The sequence below is a fragment of the Mesoplodon mirus genome (genome assembly GCF_964341445.2).
Source record: "Mesoplodon mirus genome assembly, chromosome: 4".
Classification (NCBI taxonomy): Eukaryota; Metazoa; Chordata; class Mammalia; order Artiodactyla; family Ziphiidae; genus Mesoplodon; species Mesoplodon mirus.
The window spans coordinates 120,866,117-120,885,626 of record NC_138979.1 but is presented as its reverse complement, the minus strand read 5'-3'; the positions used below and the strand labels follow the sequence as shown (position 1 = coordinate 120,885,626).

The 19,510-nt window shown below is 37.4% G+C and overlaps 1 pseudogene across 1 annotated transcript; it reads left to right on the top strand.

Annotated features, from left to right (window-relative positions):
* The first annotated feature begins 10,901 nt into the window (after nucleotides 1–10,901).
* On the top strand, nucleotides 10,902–11,841 carry LOC309803118 (small ribosomal subunit protein uS2-like; annotated as a pseudogene). The gene has a single exon. The product of its transcript is annotated as a small ribosomal subunit protein uS2-like (transcript).
* The last annotated feature ends 7,669 nt before the right edge of the window (nucleotides 11,842–19,510 follow it).

Sequence of the window (19,510 nt, the reverse complement as noted above, 5' to 3'; positions counted from 1 at the left end):
CAAAAGCATGTGAAATATAAGGTTAAAAAAAAAGCATCAGAACCAAAGCTGACAATTTGTTTCCCCAACAAATGGCTGAATCCTTGTCGTATTTCAGGAACCAAGAAGTGTAAGTCCTGATGGAGCTCATTGTCAAATGAAGAAAAAACAGACAAACAGATCCTGAGGTCTTCAATAGAAGGGCCCATGTCTAACTCACATATTCTCAGTGTCTAGCACTGTTCCTGAAACATAGTTGACACTTAATAAACATTGGGTAGTTGAATATTCTATTGTAATAAGTGTTGTATTAAGTTATACACAAATATATAAGGAAGCACAGAAGAGGGAGTAACATACCATAAGGGAGTCATGGAAAGCTTCACAGAGGATGTGGCATTTAAGTTAGGTCCTCAATGATTGAGAGTGTGAAGTCAGGGGCATCGGAAACATCACGTGCAATGACATAGAAGCGTGAAAGACCATGACTAAGAGAATGGCAAATTCAGATGACTCTGTGGCTAACATATATCCTTGGTACGGACTAGGCCCTTAAGAAATATTTGTTGAATAAATGAATGAAGGATGAGTGTTGGATGGTCAATGTAGAAAAGTGAGGTTTATGTTGGATTGTGAATCTTTATGTCATATAAAGAATGTTGAAGTGTGTCCTACATGCATTATGGAGCTATATGAGGTTTTTACACAGGAAAATGTTATAATTAGAGGTGTAAGAGGAAGAGAGACCAGACAAAAGAGTTTTTATGGCAGAATTAATAAGATTTGATAACTTAATTAAATTATGCAAAGTAAAAGTAAAAGAGAGAAGGATACTTCTTAGTTTTTTAGCTGGGTGACTAAATAATGATTATGATGATTACACCATTGAATGAGATAGAAGATACAGTGGTCAGGATACGTTTTGTATGCTTTGTTTTGTGTGGGTGTGTGATGTAATCTCTTCAGTTCTATATATTATATACTAGGTCCTTGAGTGGGACATTGAAGGGGAAATGACAGGTTTCCATTTAGAACTATGTGTAGCCCAAGTTTTCCTAGCCCACAGCCTGGTTCATAAAATAATATTCAAACAAGAGACTTAAAATTGGAGCTTATCTAACTAGCTGGAAATCTAGCTACACATTGTTCCTTCCTGGTTCAACGATAATTCCTAGCTGTTTCATGTGTCCTAGCATGTGGTGGTAATCACTTACATCTGCCCTATAGCATTGTCTCTGTCTTCCCCTGTTTTCACCAATATCATGAACTGACCTCCGGGTTGAGCACTGACTTTTGAAGACAGCTCCTGTTTCTGTTTCATTTCTTGATTTTTCACATTCATTATGGGGACCTCATTGGGCTCCCATCATAATGCTGAGATGACAACTCTAAAATTTCTGAAGGTGGCATAGCTGCTCTTCCATTCAAATTAAGGAGACACCATCATGATGAAATAAGAAAAATACTCTCCCCAGCACTTGTGAGGTGCCCATGGAGGTGCACCTCTCAGATCTCCCTTCAAGAGAATCTGTTGTTTGGGGGCTTAGTTGACTGACAGCCTCCACCTGCTGCATCTTTGGATCCACTGTGGCATATATGATGAGGTCACACTCCTGAAGAGGTGCTTTTAGTCAATGACTGAGCTTGGCAGAGGTACTAGAGCTGAGCTATTTCTGCCGAACATGGGACTCCTCTAAGGGCACACCAGGGACACACCATTTGTTTGGCCAAGGCTTTCGCAGAATGACACTATAATCTGAAATCTTCTGATAATATGTTCTGAAGGCTCTCCCCATTTACCCCTGTTCTCATCCCCCAGGCGTTTTTGTTTGTTTTTCCCATAAATTTCTTATGTGTCTAATCCTGTTTGGGCACTTGATTTTTGGAAGACCTGAACTGACACAAGGGATCTTGAGAGTGGGGTTGTGGAGCAGGAATTCCTACTATCTATGTGCTCTCCCCCCCAAAATCCAAGGTGAGAATTTTTTTTTTAAGTGCTTATAGGTTATAGTCCCCACAGATAGTTTTTAGAGGAAAACCCAAATCTTTTGAAAGAATCTTACCTTAAATTCATTCTCAAATAAATTTCATACATAAAGTTTAATTTCATTCTTGAAAGTCATACTCTTAAATGGGAACAAATGAAGGCAATATTGTCCTATACAAAGATTCATCCCAATCAATAGTTTGACAATATATATGAATGGAAGAGAAGCAAGAATTACAGATAATTTTATCAGAACATAAAGGAAAATTTCTTGGATATTTTAGTTCATAACAACTGAACACAAAGATAAGATCCTTGTACTCCGATTGTGTCAAAAGAACTTACAAGGGATAATGAGAAATAATGATAATGAGAAACAATAAATAATAAATTTAGTAAATTCCTCAATGCCTAGAAATGTCTAGAAAATATACTCCCTGGGAGTACTTACATTCTCCAAATGGTATTTTTAAAATCACTTAATAAAACTTCTCTTCTTTTAAGAATGAGTTATTATTTTATATTTGCAGAAGTTTTGACACTGATGTCTTTAGAAAAATCGAATACCCTTGAGACTAGTGTAACTAATTAATAAAATGTTCTTTACAAACAAAATAAATTCAGAATTCATGCCACAATTATAATATTGAGATAAACATTTGCATCAAAGCAATCTGGTTTCAGATGTTGCATCAAATAACAAGCTGAACACTTCACACTGTATTTATAGACCTTCCAAGAGACTACATTATGCATAATTTACTGTAACTTTGAGCTTGCTACTCATTATGTAGTGTTAGCAGCAAATACTGTAGGACACATATAAGTATCAAAATAAATTATGGAAGGTGGGAGACCATGTCTTTTAAAGCTGAGAACCTCATCAGCTCTTTTTGTATTTCCTACAAAATAAGAATCAAAGCATTGTTCATTAGTTGCCAAATAATGGTAAATAAAAATACTCTCATGATAAATTCCTTCTAGAGTTTCTCACCACAAAGATGTTTGTTTCTCCAGGCAACTTCACAAATATTTTCGTAAGCTTGAAAGCGTGAAGTTTGTCTTAGGCTTCTCTCTTTCATTTTTGGGGGATCTATCTGCTTTCTCCAGATGACTTCTGTTATGGACTTCAGGTGAAAACAGCAATTCAGGTCTAGGTTCTATTATGAGCACATGGATATTATATATCAGTAGACCCTTTAAGCTGCATCACCAACAGCAGGTCCAGTCCAGAAAACTGTTGAGCGATTCTTTTCAGCTGGGGCAAATGTGGGAAAAAAAGGGCTTCCTCTGCTAGGAAGATGGAAGGACTGACCTGAGGAATTTAAGAGAAGGCAGGGGCAGCAGCCTCTTGGCAGCCCTAGGCCATCATATTGTGGGATCTCACTGAGGAGAAGAAACACAGGAGGAAGCACAGGAGATTAGGACTGTGTGAACTGCATGATATAAATGTGGTGCTCTTTGCTCATAAGAAAGCACAGAAGCTGTTTCCTAGAGGGAGACCACTGTCAATTCAGACTCGGGTGCTAGGAATGCAGGGACCAAAGAGAGGTAGAAAGAGAAAATTTGAGGTTTTAGATATACAGGATAGATGGTAGGTGGAGAATGGGGCTTCAGAGAAGACTTTATGAGTGGTAGTGCCCAAAATGCAATTTCTAAAATTTGAAAGAAAACAGGAGTGTTTCAAGTACTCTCTGAGAGTGGCAGTGCAGCAGTGTGCATAAATGATAGATTTCCCATCTGCTCCCCTTTCCCCTCAGGATATGGAATTCTAGGGTCACAGTTAACCTCATGGGTTCTTTCTCCCAAGTGAAATTTAAGTTCACAGATGGGAGACTTGAGACAAGTGACATGGATTGACTGGAATCCTAGTGAAGCTGAAACCAAGAAGCTTTTTTTCTTTTCCTCTCTTCTGTTTTCTTTGTTATAGTTTATGGCTGGTTAAGAATCACATGGTTCTAGATTTCAGTATTTCCTGATTTGATTGCATTGGTTTTGTTTGGGGAATGCTATTTAAAAGTAATTGATTCTTACACTGTAAATTGCTGAAGCAGTGGTCATATTTATTCTGGAAGTGTGTTTTGTAATTTTTTTGTGAGTGTGAGGCTTGCAATCATATTCTTTATGCACGATGCTGCATCACTGGCATTTACGAAAAGTGAGCACATGAAATGTTTGGGGTCAGAGAAACTCAATTTTATAGGTGCTGAAGGAGCTATATTAATTCCAGTGGAAGATTGGAGGGGATTAATTTTTAGCATATTTTTAGCTTGCTTACGTCTGTCATTGTGATAGCTGGGGCACGGGACACTGTTCTGCAGTGCGTTATTAGTTTTATGGTAAGAGAATTCTTGGTCAAACAAATTTGAGAAAAACTGTCTTTAGCAGACTTACCCAATCTTTGTTTTCCTGTGGGACTTCTCAGTTCTTAATCTGTTAATGTGAAATTTTTAAACACCAAGAGGAAAATATACAATTCAGTAATTCCAGGATATTTTTGGTCACAGGATACTTTAATATGGCAAATGAAATAACATCTTTTAAACTGTTTCTTAGGAAGAGAGTTTGAGAAACACCAAGCTATGAAAAGGGATGTGGCTACTGGTTCCTGCTTAGTTCATACTCTGAGGCTTTGGACAAAAGTTTTATAGTAATAAGGAAGTCACATTTACCTGGCTTTGGGCTCTGTGTCTATAACCCTTGCAAGGGGGCTAGGGTAGTTTGGATGGAGGGAAGGGGAGGGAAAAGAAAGGTATTGCTATGAAAGAATGAGATAAAGGCATTCAGAAATCTTGCATCCTGGCCAAATACTTCTTCAGTTCCACCTTTGACACATCTTACTGAATCAGAGAGATCTGGGTTGAAATCAAAGATATACTAGCTATCAACTATGGGAATGATACTTAACCCCTTTAATCTTTAGTTTTCTCATCTGTAAAATTGGAGGAATATAACTAACTCATTAGATTATCCTAAGAATTACTAACAACCTACCTGGCACATAATAAGCACTCAGTAAGTATTCACTGAACAAATGCACCTAACTTAGTGCCTGGCATACTATCCTCAACAAATGGAAATTTTAATGGTTACTACTATCATTGTGAGGTCTGAATCCCAAATATAAATGCAGTTGGAATGGACATCAGTGTTGAGGAAGATATACTTACTAAACCTACATTTTAGACATGCTTATGAATATGTTTTGAAGGGATCACTTATATGAGTCTAAATTATCATAGAGCTAATTCTAGACTTATAACATCTCATAAGGAAGTATTATGTGCACAGAGAGGTGAGGAACAAAGTACCATGTAACCAGGGCAGCAGATGTCTTAGTATTGCTTGTGCTGGGGGAAAATATGGGTTCAAATATATATAATAAGTTCTCTGCCCACGTCAAACTATCCTACACACCAATGCCAGAGGATCTTCCCGAAGCTCAATATGTCAGTTTTCTGTTCAAAACCCTTAAAATTTGCCTATTAACTGGTTATGTAATTCCTACCATCTCATTAAAGGCCATTTCAGTTCCATGTATTCCATCATCCCATGATGAAAAGCCTTTTCCAATCAATGGTGACCATGAAAAACCACACCTTCCTCAGAGTTCTTGTACAATAGTATCTGCCTTTATCACTCACTTAATAATTAGTAAGTGCTCTCTTTTATCCATCCCCCTCCCCCTTTTATACATATATGTCAGGTCTCCCTGACTAGATTGTAAACAGGGACTATGCTTTACTTATTTTGGCTTAAGGGTGAAATATTGCAGATAGTAATGCCACATCTCTTCAGATGGTATTAAAGTCTTTCAGAAAACTAACAAAATTTAGCTTAATTTTCCGCATAAATACAATGATCTGACACAAGCATGGGTATAAGAACAAAATTACATTTTTAAGAAGCTGAAATGTATTTTAGAATTTGGGAGAAATTGCAATCAGTTACCACTAGATGGAGGAAGTGATTTTCTTAGTCTGAGTGAATTTAAAGTTTTTCATTTGAAGAATTACAAATGCTTGCTTAGACCTCAGATGGTTATCGTTGGCAATTCATCAGATTATCAATATCTTTAAGAAGGCCAGCTTTCTTCATAATTTTATAAAAAGTATTTTCTATCTTCCTTTCTCAAGCCCCCACCCCCAACAAAAGAAAAACAGAAATAAAGCAAACAGATATATAACTACTAGGGTGAAACAAGATTGCCTAAATAAGTGATTTAAAATATACCTTTAGATTCTGGGAGAAATTTCATATGATTTCATTGCACATTAGCATAATTAATGGGCTTCCCTGGTGGCGCAGTGGTTGAGAGTCCACCTGCCGATGCAGGGGACACGGGTTCGTGCCCCGGTCCAGGAAGATCCCACATGCGGCGGAGCGGCTAGGCCCGTGAGCCACGGCCACTGAGCCTGCGCGTCCGGAGCCTGTGCTCCGCAATGGGAGAGGCCACAACAGTGAGAGGCCCACGTACCGCAAAAAAAAAAAAAAAATTCTTTTTATAATAAGATAAATGTACTGATGTTTCTAGACCTTTGTAGACCTCAGTGTCTTTCAGGGTAACATGTTCCTTGACTGTATTTATTGCTATTGTAGCGTGTTTGTAATATGACTGCATTTTAGACATCAAACACGACAACTTTTGCTTCAATTGACTTCTGTTTTGAAAAGCCTTTTTTCTTCCTTCAAGAGGGTAAACTTACAACTTAGAAAAAAATGAAATGTATATAACTGTGAAAATCACTTTTCACTAAGGGCAAAATTGATATCATTGCAATTGGTTAGAAGTGAAACCATTCACCTTTCTTTCTTTCTTCCTTTTTTTTTTTTTTTTGGTAAATGTTGTTACTTTTATATAACTCTAGCAGAAATGTTAGAATTATCATAAATGAGCTTTTACGCATGCTGTTATTTCATCTTCTGTAAAAAATTTCAATCATATTCTTAATGTTTCCGTTTCCAAGCCAACTGTTTAACGCGCAAGGCTTTATTTCAGACTGCAGCTCAGACTATTCATTTATGCTAACAGTAGAGCTTGAACAATACTGTAAATTAAAGAAAATGTAATTTGGGGATTTGTCTTATAATTTACCATTTTCAAAAAGCACTCTCTGGAGAAATTAATAGCTTAAATATTACTAGAATAATGAGGATCAAGTTTGAGGAAAATACAGCTTGAAAGTCTATTACTGAAAATGATGGAAATAGGCATTTTTGTATTGCTATCTGAGCAAATATAATACCATACCATTTATCTCTAATTCTTCCTAGGAAAAAGAACAAGAAGCACTGAAAAAACAAAGAGTAAGGATTTAACTGGATCTGTTATTCTCCTGCTTTCCCTTGCCTACTATTTCTCTTATGATAAATATTAACAAAAATCAGTAAATAGAACTACAGAGTAAAAACAGAAGGCTGATATAGTCTTTGGGTCAACAGAGAGTTTCCACTTAGCATATCGAAAAATCTTGGGCCTATTATTCTGGGAAAAATATCCATCCTCACAGATAATCCAAATGTTCATTTTCAAGTCTATTCATGTTCAATGAAGTGTGTGATTTTTCTATTCAAGTTAGAGAAAGCCAGATTGAGAATTTATCTAAATTCAGCTAATTACATTTGGTCAAGCATTGTCCTTGGCACAATTATTCTCCAGATCTAAATTTTTGTACTTTTAATCAGCTATGGCTACAGGGGCCATTGGCTGCAAAAATACAAATTTTAATTACCTCAGGATACAGTGCTATCACTAGACCTTTATATTTTGTGTTGCCTTTTCCTGTCCAAATAAATGGTTGGGTTTATGCAACAAATGTGTCCTAAAGAGGTAAAACAGGGACAAACAACATGGAACAGTTCAGTGAGATTAATTTGTCTCTTAATTCCACTCTGTAAAGTTTAGAACTTCATTTCTGAATGGTAGGTAGCTTTTGACAGCCATTTGAATTGTATCTCTTACGGCACAGTCATCATTTGGGCTGGGTAGTTTCACCACCACCCAATTAATTTTTAAATTATACCACAAGAAATTGACACATTGTCTTGATGCATTTATATCTGTGATCTTGGAGCTTTGATGCCTCACTTACCACCGCCCTCCCTCACTTGTGAGAAAGACTTCTCTCCTTTGTAAAGACAGGGATATGAAACAGAAAAGAAGCAGGCAGAATTTTTACACCTCCTCTTGTCAGTTTGGATGACTCACTAAGCTTGGTAGGCTGTATGCCCTGTATCAATACAATTACATAATCATTACCTGTAAGTTAAATCACTTCACACACCCACTGGCAAAAATATAACAATAAAGTTATTCTTATGATTTTTCCTCTTCAAAGTAATTATATATAGTTGAGGAACTAAACTAAATTCAAACTAATATAATTTCAAACATTACCTTTCCCCTTATAAAACTTCTTGCTCCTCTTATCCTGCACTGTACTAAGTTAAAAACAAAAACAAACCAAAAAAAAAACCACAAAAAAACTAGTCATAGTGAAGAGATAAAATGAATTTCTCAGCTATTCAGTAGATATATTCAGGAACAAAAAGGGAAACTGGTAGCATTTTCACACTGCCTAACAGGTAGTAGGTGCTCAAAAAGCACTCACTGAAACAATGTTAAACATATACATTTGGGCTTCCCTGGTGGCGCAGTGGTTGAGAGTCTGCCTGCCAATGCAGGGGACACGGGTTCGAGCCCTGGTCTGGGAAGATCCCACATGCCGCGGAGCAACTGGGCCCGTGAGCCACAATTACTGAGCCTGCGCGTCTGGAGCCTGTGCTCCGCAACAAGAGAGGCCGCGATAGTGAGAGGCCCGCGCGCGCACTGCGATGAAGAGTGGCCCCTGCTTGCCACAACTAGAGACAGCCCTCGCGCAGAAACGAAGACCCAACACAGCCATAAATTAATTAATTAATTAATAAAAAAACCAAAAAAACATATACATTTCTTTCAAAATGACTTGAAAAATGCCAAGATTTTCAAGAATAAAAATTTGCTTAGGAGATCATTTTTCTACAATAAATGCAAGCACCAGTAAAATGTCCATGAATTAAGGGAAATGAGGATGACTCTGATTTTATAGTTAGCTTTGAAAATTAGTGTGCCTAAGTTCTGGGCATTTAAAGGATTTAGAGATAGGAGAGGAAGCCACATAACCTCCAAGGGCATGGGTCTGAATCCAACACAGGTTGTCACAGAAAGTTGCTATCATTTGACAACTGCTTTGTGAAATGAGCTGGTCTCAGTCCAGTGGACAGATGTCCATATCACAAGATGCTCTAATTGGCAGTCTGAGCAGAGGAGCCAAAAATTGAACGGGTCTGGAGTCTGAGCCCTTTTCTCACTCTCTAAAGGGGCAGACAGAGGTTCACTCATAAAGGAAGCTTAGAATTGCTGGTGGCAATCATATAGCTGTTTTATGGATAAACAGAGGACTTTGTGTTTCAAAGCTGTCACTCTAATTTTTCAACATACTCTAGTACTTTTAATAAGGCCTTCCCAAGTTAATGCAAGTGTTCTTTACTTTTTGCTGCAAATTAATGATTACAATCTTGCATAATGTCAAGGAAAAACCAGAGATGGAGAGTACTTAAGGCAGTAGAAACAGATTTTATTCAGGAACTACTGCAATATGGGAAAAGAGACCGCAATATAGAACTGGGCTCAATTCTAAAAACAATACGGGGAAGTAGAGATTTATAACCAAGGAGCAGGGTGGGGGTCAGCAGATGGAAAATTACTTAGAGGAAACATCAACGGTAAGGGAGAATTTTGGCTAAACAGACTTGATAGGATTCTTGCTGAAGGTAGGCCAGGGTGATCAGATAACGCCTGGGGGAAGATGGCGGAATAAGGAATTTGATCAGATATTGAGGGTGGGGATTCCTGCAAAACTGACTAAACAGGGTTTTTGCTAAAATTGGGTGATATAAAGATAGACAGGGAAGTCCAAAGGTCTAGACCTACATAAGAAGAGAGTTCTGGGGAGCCTGACTAAAGTTTGGTCAAGGAGAGAGTCTTTGTCAATATACTAGCGCATTTCTCATATAAAATGTGTAATATTGTTGGATTGAATGACTATCACTAGTCAGCTAAAAATATCACACATGCCATGAAAACTGGCAAGTAAAATTCAATAAATGCTTGAACTTAGAATATTTTGCCTGTGGCTCAAAATATGCCCAATCTGCTATAGCTTTTCTGTGTACCACATTGAAGCAGATATTTACAAGGCCTGGGAAATCAGATGGACTGAATTACTGGACATATCCTTTTACAATTACTGACATAGCAATAGCCTTGATCAGGGTCTTTATATTGAATAATGACAAATGACTGCCTACTGAAACGATTTTAGGAGCTATAAAATGCCTACTGTCTCCATTCACCTAAAATTCTAGGCTTGAAGTCTCATTCTTTTAGCTCTGGTTTTGATTTCTTTGGGAGACGTCATTTTCCAAACTACAGAATACTCTTTTAGCTATTTCACTAACTGCCCCCCGAATCCCACAAGTGTGTGTGTGTGTGTGTGTGTGTGTGTGATTCCACAGTCATACATATTTGGGAAAAACTTCGTTAAACAATGTTAAATAGGTTTATCTATGCAAAATTCACTGAGTCTTTAACATGCAAATATGTCTTTTGACACTCAAAGAAGAAAGAGCATGCAGCATTTCATATAACACAACTAACATTGCTGGAAACTAGTGTTCCAAGGAACACAGACTGAGAAATGCTCTTCTCAGTTATTTAGAGTTTGGTGTGCACTAATTTATAATTGTTAACTGTCAGCAGGATTTTCAAAGGAAAGGGGGGAAATAGGCAAAGTTTGTTAACCTGGAATTACTGGAGACTGTTTTCCCAAATCTTGCTGACATCAGAACACCACTAAAAACAAAAACTTGTTCCTTTCCCCACTACCTAGACAGGGGTCCAGACGGCATTGTTCTGGATTCCCATCGTAACTTAAATGGAAACGTTCACAATGTTTGGAGCCCTTGATGTCCTGCAAATGAAGGAGGAGGATGTCCTCATATTCCTTGCAGCAGGAACCCACTTAAGTAGCACCAACCTTGACTTCCAAATGGAACAGTACATCTACAAAAGGAAAAGTGATGGCATCTACATCATAAATCTGAAGAGAACCTGGGAGAAGCTTCTGTTGGCAGCTCGTGCCATTGTTGCCATTGAAAACCCACCTGATGTCAGTGTCACATCCTCCAGGAATACTGGCGAGTGAGCTGTGCTGAAGTTTGCTGCTGCCACTGGAGCCACTCTTATTGCTGGCCGCTTCACTCCTGGAACCTTCACGAACCAGATCCAGGCAGCCTTCCGGGAGCCAAGACTTCTGGTGGTTACTGATCCCAGGGCTGACCACCAGCCTCTCACAGAGGCCTCTTATGTTAACCTGCCTACCATTGCTCTGTGTAACACAGACTCTCCTCTGTGTTATGTGGACATTGCCATCCTGTGAAACAACAAGGGAGTTCACTCAGTGGGCCTGATGTGGTGGATGCTTGCCCGGGAAGTTCTGCGCATGCGTGGGACCATCTCCTGTGAACAACCATGGGAGGTCATGCCTGATCTCTACTTCTACAGAGATCCTGAAGAGATTGAAAAGGAAGAGCAGGCGGCAGCTGAGAAGGCTGTGGCCAAGGAGGAGTTTCAGGGTGAATGGACTGTTCTAGCTCCTGAGTTCACTGCTGCCCAACCTGAAGCGGCGGACTGGTCCGAAGGTGTACAGGTGCCCTCTGTGCCTACTCAGCAGTTCCCCACTGAAGACTGGTCTGCAGCTCCCACTGCTCAGGCCACTGAGTGGGTAGGAACAACCACTGAGTGGTCTTAAGCTGTTCTTCTACAAACTCTTAAAATGGAAATAGGTTGATGGAAAAAAAGCAGTTTCTAAAAAAAATGTAAAAAATAAAACCTTCCTCAGAATGAAAATGGTTTGCTTTTTGAGAAGCTTAGTAGATCCTCAGTAGCGTGTTGCTCCTGGTAAACTATTTTCAGTAAATCATCAGGAAAGTACAATTTCTTGCTATCAACTTTCTTTGAAATATTAATTAGATGAGTAAGCACTGTTCAGAGTCCTTCCGTGCCCTTTCTCTAAGCCTGCAATGTCTCCCCTCTGCTTGGAATTATCATGGAAGGCTTCCACCAGTAATATGTGGGTAGTGGAGGATAAATATGCTGGAAATGTATCGACTAGAACTGATCTTTGGAAAATTCTTCCAATCATCATACGTGAAAAGTTATAGGATTTGTTTCTCACTCCAATCAGACTCCAATCAAAATGGAGTTTTTCTCTTGTCAGGAACGTATTTGATAATGGAGCAGAGGCGGTTGCAAATGTACTACTCATTTTGTTCTTTATTAATAGGAATTGCATGAGATAGGACTCACTTCATGTTCCTGTTTTAGGGCACAAACTTGTAGCTGGACCATTATTCTTTCTACAGGGAATATTGTAAACTCATTGCCATTTGAAGAAGGAGTCGAAGAATATGAAGCCAAAGGATGGGGGGGGGGAATTATCATAGAGATGTGTCACATAGTTAATTCACAAAAATATTACATTATTTTTCTGGTATTTGAGATGTATATAGCATTTGTAATCTTTAAAACATTTTCAGTCTGTTTTGATTGCTTTTGTTAAAAGTAATTATTTACTCTCATACTTAATTTTGTACTATTTAGCTTTAGGCACCAACAACCCTAGATGTATTCCTTATATACTACTCATAAAATGACTTAAAGTAGTACTCTTTTGTATATTCTCATTATATAGCATGCTTTAGGCTTAAAAAATCAGAAAACAATTCTCTCCATCAATCTGTCTTTGTCTCTCTCCAGTTTAAAAGGAACACTTAGTTAATGAAGGTTATCTTTAAAAAAAGTTGTGATAGTTCCTCACAAAAATATGTGTTTGACTAGATGAAGAAAGGGAGTTAAAAATAGACTAGAAATAAGGAAGATGATGAGAAGATAAAAAGAGAGAGAGTGAAACTTGAAAAGGAGAAGAAAGGTATGGCAAAAGAGAAATAAGAAAGGAACTAACAGAGAACAGAAAAAAGAAAAGCAAGAGAAGAAACGAGGATGGACATACCAGTTGGCTTTATAGTTAGTGAGAACTGACTTCTATAAATTACAATCACTATAAGTAGGATACATAGGGTAATGATTTATTTTCCAGAGCTTTATTTCTTTCTGAGTTTTATCCTCTGTGTTTTTATTTATTTTTTAAAACACTATTATTACTTTATTTTCATATCCCTCTTAATACCAAGTGTACTATTTTCTTTTCAATTAAAAAAAATTATTTATGTTTTTGGCTGCGTTGGGTCTTCATTGCTGCGTGTGGCCTTTCTCTAGTTGCAGTGAGCCAGGGCTACTCTTCGTTGTGGTGTGCGAGCTTCTCATTGCGGTGGCTTCTCTTGTTGCAGAGCATGGGTTCTAGGTACGCGGGCTTCAGTAGCTGCAGCACATGGGCTCAGCAGCTGCAGCGTGCGGGCTCTAGGGTGCATGCGCTTCAGTAGTTGTGGCGCACAGGCTCAAGAGTGCAGGCTCAGTAGTTGTGGTGCACAGGCTTAGTTGCTCTGCAGCATGTGGGATCTTCCCGGACCAGGGATCAAACCCATGTTCCCTGCATTGGCAGGAGGATGCTTACCCACTGTGCCACCAGGGAAGCCCCTATCCTCTGAGTTTTTACAGCACACATATTCTCCTCTCACATGATCTGATACTCATTCATACTAAAGCAACAGAGATCAAGTGTGTTATATAGGAACTTGGGAACTGCCAACTGGGTGAGATTTATGGTCCATCAACTCAGCATTTTGTGTAAACAGGGCCTACAAGGTGTAGGAGAAAGTGGTTTCACACGTTTTTAGTAGACTTGAAACTGCTAGAAGTATTCTTTATCTCAAACAGTTTGAAAAGAAAAAGTTAGGCCAAGAGAGTCTAAAGTTTTCTGTTTATCAAGGGAACCTAAGTAATACAGGACTGGTGAGAGAGTTCATTTACAGCTTAAGTGAGCAGACTTAATTTCCTAGAACAAAATAGTCTACAGATTAAGTGGAAAAAATATAATTTTATATTAAACATGTTTATTACATATTTTGTGATTAAAAATACTTATTGTATTGCAACAATTAAAAAAAAACTATAGGGCTTCCCTGGTGGCGCAGTGGTTGAGAGTCCACCTGCTGATGCAGGGGACACGGGTTCGTGCCCCAGTCCGGGAAGATCCCACATCCCGCGGAGCGGCTAGGCCCGTGAGCCATGGCCGCTGAGCCTGCGCGTCCGGAGCCTGTGCTCCGCAACGGGAGAGGCCACAACATTGAAAGGCCCGCGTATTGCAAAAAAACTAAAAAACAAACAAAAAACAAACTATAACTCACACCCTGGTGAAATCTTTGCATCACTGAATCTCCTGACCTTTTATTTTTTCCATTTTTATTGGTGGCAACATGATCTTTCCAATCACTAAAACTATAAACTCTGGAGTCCTCCCCGACTTCTGCCCCCTCAGCCACAACATCCAATTGGTTATCAAGTCCTGACATTTCTACCTTCTTAATGTTTCTGGAATCATGTCCTTCTCTGCAATTTCACATCCACTGCTTCAGTTCAAGCTCTCATTATCACTCTTTGGATTACTGCAATCATTTCCTAACTGATCTTGTTGCTTTGGGACAAATCATCTAATTCAGGGATTGGCAAACTATATAGCTCATGGGCCAAATCCAGTCTGTAACCCGTTTTTTAAAAAAATATTTTATTGGAACACAGCTATGCTTATTTATTTACCTGTTGTTTACTGTTGTTTTTATGCTACAGTAGCACAGCTGAGTAGTTGTGACAGAGACTGCATGGCCCACAAAGCCCAAAATATTTATGATCTGGCCCTCTATAGATAAAGTTTGCCAACCTCTGATATAATCCTTCTCCTCTCTGCAGCCAGAATGATATTTCAAAAACTCAGATATGATCATTAGTCCTGCTTAAAATCTTGCAATGACTTCCCATAATCCACAGAATAAAATTCAGATATAATACTTGTATACCAAGTATAATTCACAAGGGCATTATTATTATTATTTTTTTGGCCCCATCTACTCTTCGTCTCATTTTCTGCTATTCTGCACAGTACTTCCTTACTGTGTTCCGTTATGATAAAGTACTTGCAGTGCCCTGGATCTGTGATGTTTTTTCCTTGAGTTCTTGCTTCTGGCAAGCACAGTCATCTTTCAAACTCATGTACAATTGTTGATCCTTAAGTAGACTTTCTAGATCACTCTAAGCCTAATTAAATCCTTCCTGTGAAGTTATAATTTCTTCTTATATTTATCACCAGTAGCACTCATTTTAATTTGTTGCTATTTTAAATTACTTCTCTGTCTTTCCTAATAGACTATGAGCCTTTGGAGGATCTGGATTGTGTTATTTATTCTAGTATCCCTTGTGCCTCACAGTGCCTTAAATATAATAAACGTTTGATGAATAACTGAAGGAAGAAACTTTAGCTAAATCTTCCTTGAACAAATTTCAGTGTGATCTGTGGAAAGGTGAACTTTTTCCCACAAAAACTGTAAAACACTACTGAATGTTTTTAAGCCAAAATTTGCTGAGGACTGTAAAAGTAAAGCAGAAAAACACAACACTTCTCCATAAATTTATGGAGTAGAAGAACAAAAACCAATTTTTTAAAATCAGAGGAATGAAAAAAATTTTTAATGAGAAAAACAAGGAAATGATTTTGTTACTGATTGTGACTATAAACATACTATTATTGAATGAATTAAATAATTAAATTATATTACTTTGTATGGAAACATTTAAGACCCCAAATAGCCAAAACGATCTTGAGGAAAAAAAAAAAAATAGAGCCGGAGGTATCATGCACCCTGACTTCAGACTATACTACAAAGCTAGAGTCATCAAAACAGTATGGTATTGGCACAGAAACAGACACATACATCAGTGGAACAGAATACAGAGCCCAGTCCAGAAATAAACTCATGTGATTATGGTTAATTAATCTACAACAAAGGAGGCAAGAACATACAATGCAGAAAAGACAGTCTCTTCAGCAAGAGGTGCTGGAAAAACTGGATGGCTACATGTAAAATAATGAGATTAGAACATTATCTCACACCTTAGAAAAATAAACTCAAAATGGATTAAAGACCTAAATGTAAGACCTGAAACCATAAAACTCCTAGAAAAAAACAGGCAGAACACTCTATCACATAAATCTTAGCAATATTATTTTGGATCTATCTCCTAAGGCAAAGGAAACAGAAACAAAAATAAACAAATGGGACCTAATTAAACTTCAAAGCATTGCACAGCAAAGGAAACCATCAACAAAATGAAAAGACAACCTACCAAATGGGGGAAAACATTTGCAAATGATACAACTCATAATGGGTTAATATTCAAAAGACATAAACAGCTCATATAATTCACTATCAAAAAAACAAATAACCTGATTAAAAAATGGAAAGAAGACCTGAATAGACAAACAAGACACACAAATGCCCAACAGGGGACTTCCCTGGTGGCCCAGTGGTTAAGAATCCACCTTCCAATGTAAGGGAAGCAGGTTCAATTCCTGGTCAGACAACTAAGATCCCACATGCCGCGGGGCAACTAAGCCTGCACACCACAACTAGAGAGAGGCCTGTATGCCGCAATGAAGAGCCTGCACGCTGCAATGAAAGATCCCGCGTGCCGCAATGAAGATCCCGTGTGCTGCAACTAAGATCTGACACTGCCAAATAAATAATAAAAAATAAATTAATTAATCAGAACAAAACAAAAAAACCCAAATGTCCAACAGGCACATGAAAAGATGCTCAACATTGCTAATCATCAGAGAAATGCAAATCAAAACCACAAAGATATCACCTCATACCTGTCAGAACGGTTATCATCAAAAAGACCACAAATAACAAGAGTTGGTGAGGATGTGGAGAAAAGGGAACCCTCATACACTGATGGTGGGAATGTAAATTGGTGCAGCCCCTGCAGAAAACAGTGTGGAGATTCCTCAAAAGAACCAAAAACAGAACTAACAAATGACCCAGCAATTCCACTCCTGGGTATATATCTGATGAAAATGAAAACACTAATTTGAAAAGATACATGAACCCCAATGTTCATAGCAGCATTATTTACAATAGCCAAGATATGGAAGCAGCCCAAGTGTCCATCAACAGATGAATGGATAAAGAAGGTGTAGTTTATACATACAATGGAATACTACTCACCTATAAAAAAGAATGAAATTGTGCCATTTGCAACAACATGGATGAACTTAGAGGGTACTATGCTTAGTGAAATAAGTCAGACAGAGAAAGACAAAAACTGTAGGTTATCATTTATGTGTGGAATCTAAAAAATAAAACAAAAGAATATATATAACAAAACAGAATAACAGATAAGAGAACTAGTGGTTACCATTGGGGAGAGGGAATGGGGGAGGGGCAGGGTAGGGGTAGGGGATTAGCAGATACAAAGTAATTATGTATAAAATAAATAAGCAACAAGGATATATAGTACAGCATATGGAATATAGCCAATATTTTATAATAAGTTTAAATGGAGTATAACCTATAAAAATTTTGAATCACAATGTTGTACATCTAATATAACATTGTAAATCAACTATATCTTAATAAATTTTTTTAAATCAAAAAAGTATATTGCTAAAAGTTGAATTCATTGAAAGACTCAATTTGGCTTTATAACATAAAATGAGTGACTTTTTTACCTTCTAATAATGCTTTACCAGATTTTACAGACTGAGCTGACTTCAGAGAAAAATGTTATGACTTGAGAGGCTTCACATTTCTTACGTGAAGATCACATTAAAGGCTCTGAATTCAAATAACCAACAGATATGATGAATATATCTATCAGAGCATATAAAGCACATCACATCGTAAATAGCCTTGCAAAAAGACAAATTATATATTAACTGAAAAAAACAGAAAGTAAGAAAATATATTAGATGTAGGCTTTTAGAAATGGCAGAGTAACTCAGCCAGAATAACCTTCTTGCAGATAACAATTATAATATATACATAATATAATAAAACCCCCTAACTGTTTGAAAGCACTGGGGAACAACAAAGCACTCAGATACTAGAGGGCATCTATCCTTGAAAGACAGAACTGCAATCAGTGAGATTTGTAAGTATGCACCTTTTTGCCTGAGAGTACATCCCAATATGCACCAGGTTCTGGGTAACAGAAAGCTGCAATTTTACTGGTTTGGGATAAAAAAGAACAGAGTTCTAGGCTGGAAAATTCAGGGGGAAAATCCTGGAAGAGAGGGAGCTACAGAGAAAATGAATCTCATAATCTGTGTATAAATTTCACCCAAACTCTTGTTTGACCACTAAACTGTACCTGCCTCAGACAGACCCTGGTAAGCTGGGTGAAAAAGCAGCAGCTGGAAGATAAAAGACTTGGGAAGAGATTCTAGTTGCTGCCCATATAAGGGAAATACAGTTTGGATTTTAAGTCTAGTCAAGTTAACTACCTGTCAGAACAAAATTAATACTCTTCAGAGGAATATAACTGAATCCAGAGTCTTTACAACATGGCTGTCATAATGTCCAGTATATAATAAAAAACACAATATACGCAAAAATATAGGAAAATGTGATCCATGATTAGGACAAAAAGCGGTTATTAAAATCTAGTCCCAAAATGATTCAGATACTTAAAAAATAAAGATTTAAAAATTGCTATTATAAATAAATACAAATTTAAAGGAAAATATAATGAATTAACCGTGGGAAAATTTAGCAGAGAGCTAGAAACCAAAAAAAAAAAAAAAAAACTAATTAAAAATTATAGAACTGAAAATACATTAACTGAAAAAAAAATTCACTGGATAAGATTAACAGCATATTAGAGATAGCAGGAAAAAAAAACAGTAAGTAAACTTGAAGATAGAGCAATAGAAGTTATTAATTTGGAAACAATTAGGGGAAAACAAAATATTAAAGGAAAATGAATAGAGTCTCAGAGAGAGTGGGACAGGATCAAGAGGTCTAGTATACGTGGAATTGAAGTCCCAGAAGGTGAGAATCGAAAATGAATCAGAAAAAACAATAACAAAAAAACACTTTGGAGACATAATGGTTGAAACTTACCAAAAAAAAAAACCAAAAAAAAAACCCATGAACATGCAGATCCAAGAGACAACAAGCCCCATAAAGAATTATTACAAAGAAAACCATACCAAGGCACATCATAGTTAAACTGATGAACTCCAAAGATAAAGAGAAAATCTTGAAGGTAGCCAGAGAAAAACAATATATTATATTCAGGGAAACAACATTAAGCATTTTTTACAACAATAAGCATTCTTATTTCATTACCTTCTTACCTGTAACAACTGAGGTCAGCTGACAGTAGAACAACATTTTAAAAGCACTGAAATAAGAAAAAAAAATGCTCAGCCAAGAATTCTAAATCTAGAGAAACTATCCACCAAAAATGAAGGTGAAATAAAGACATTT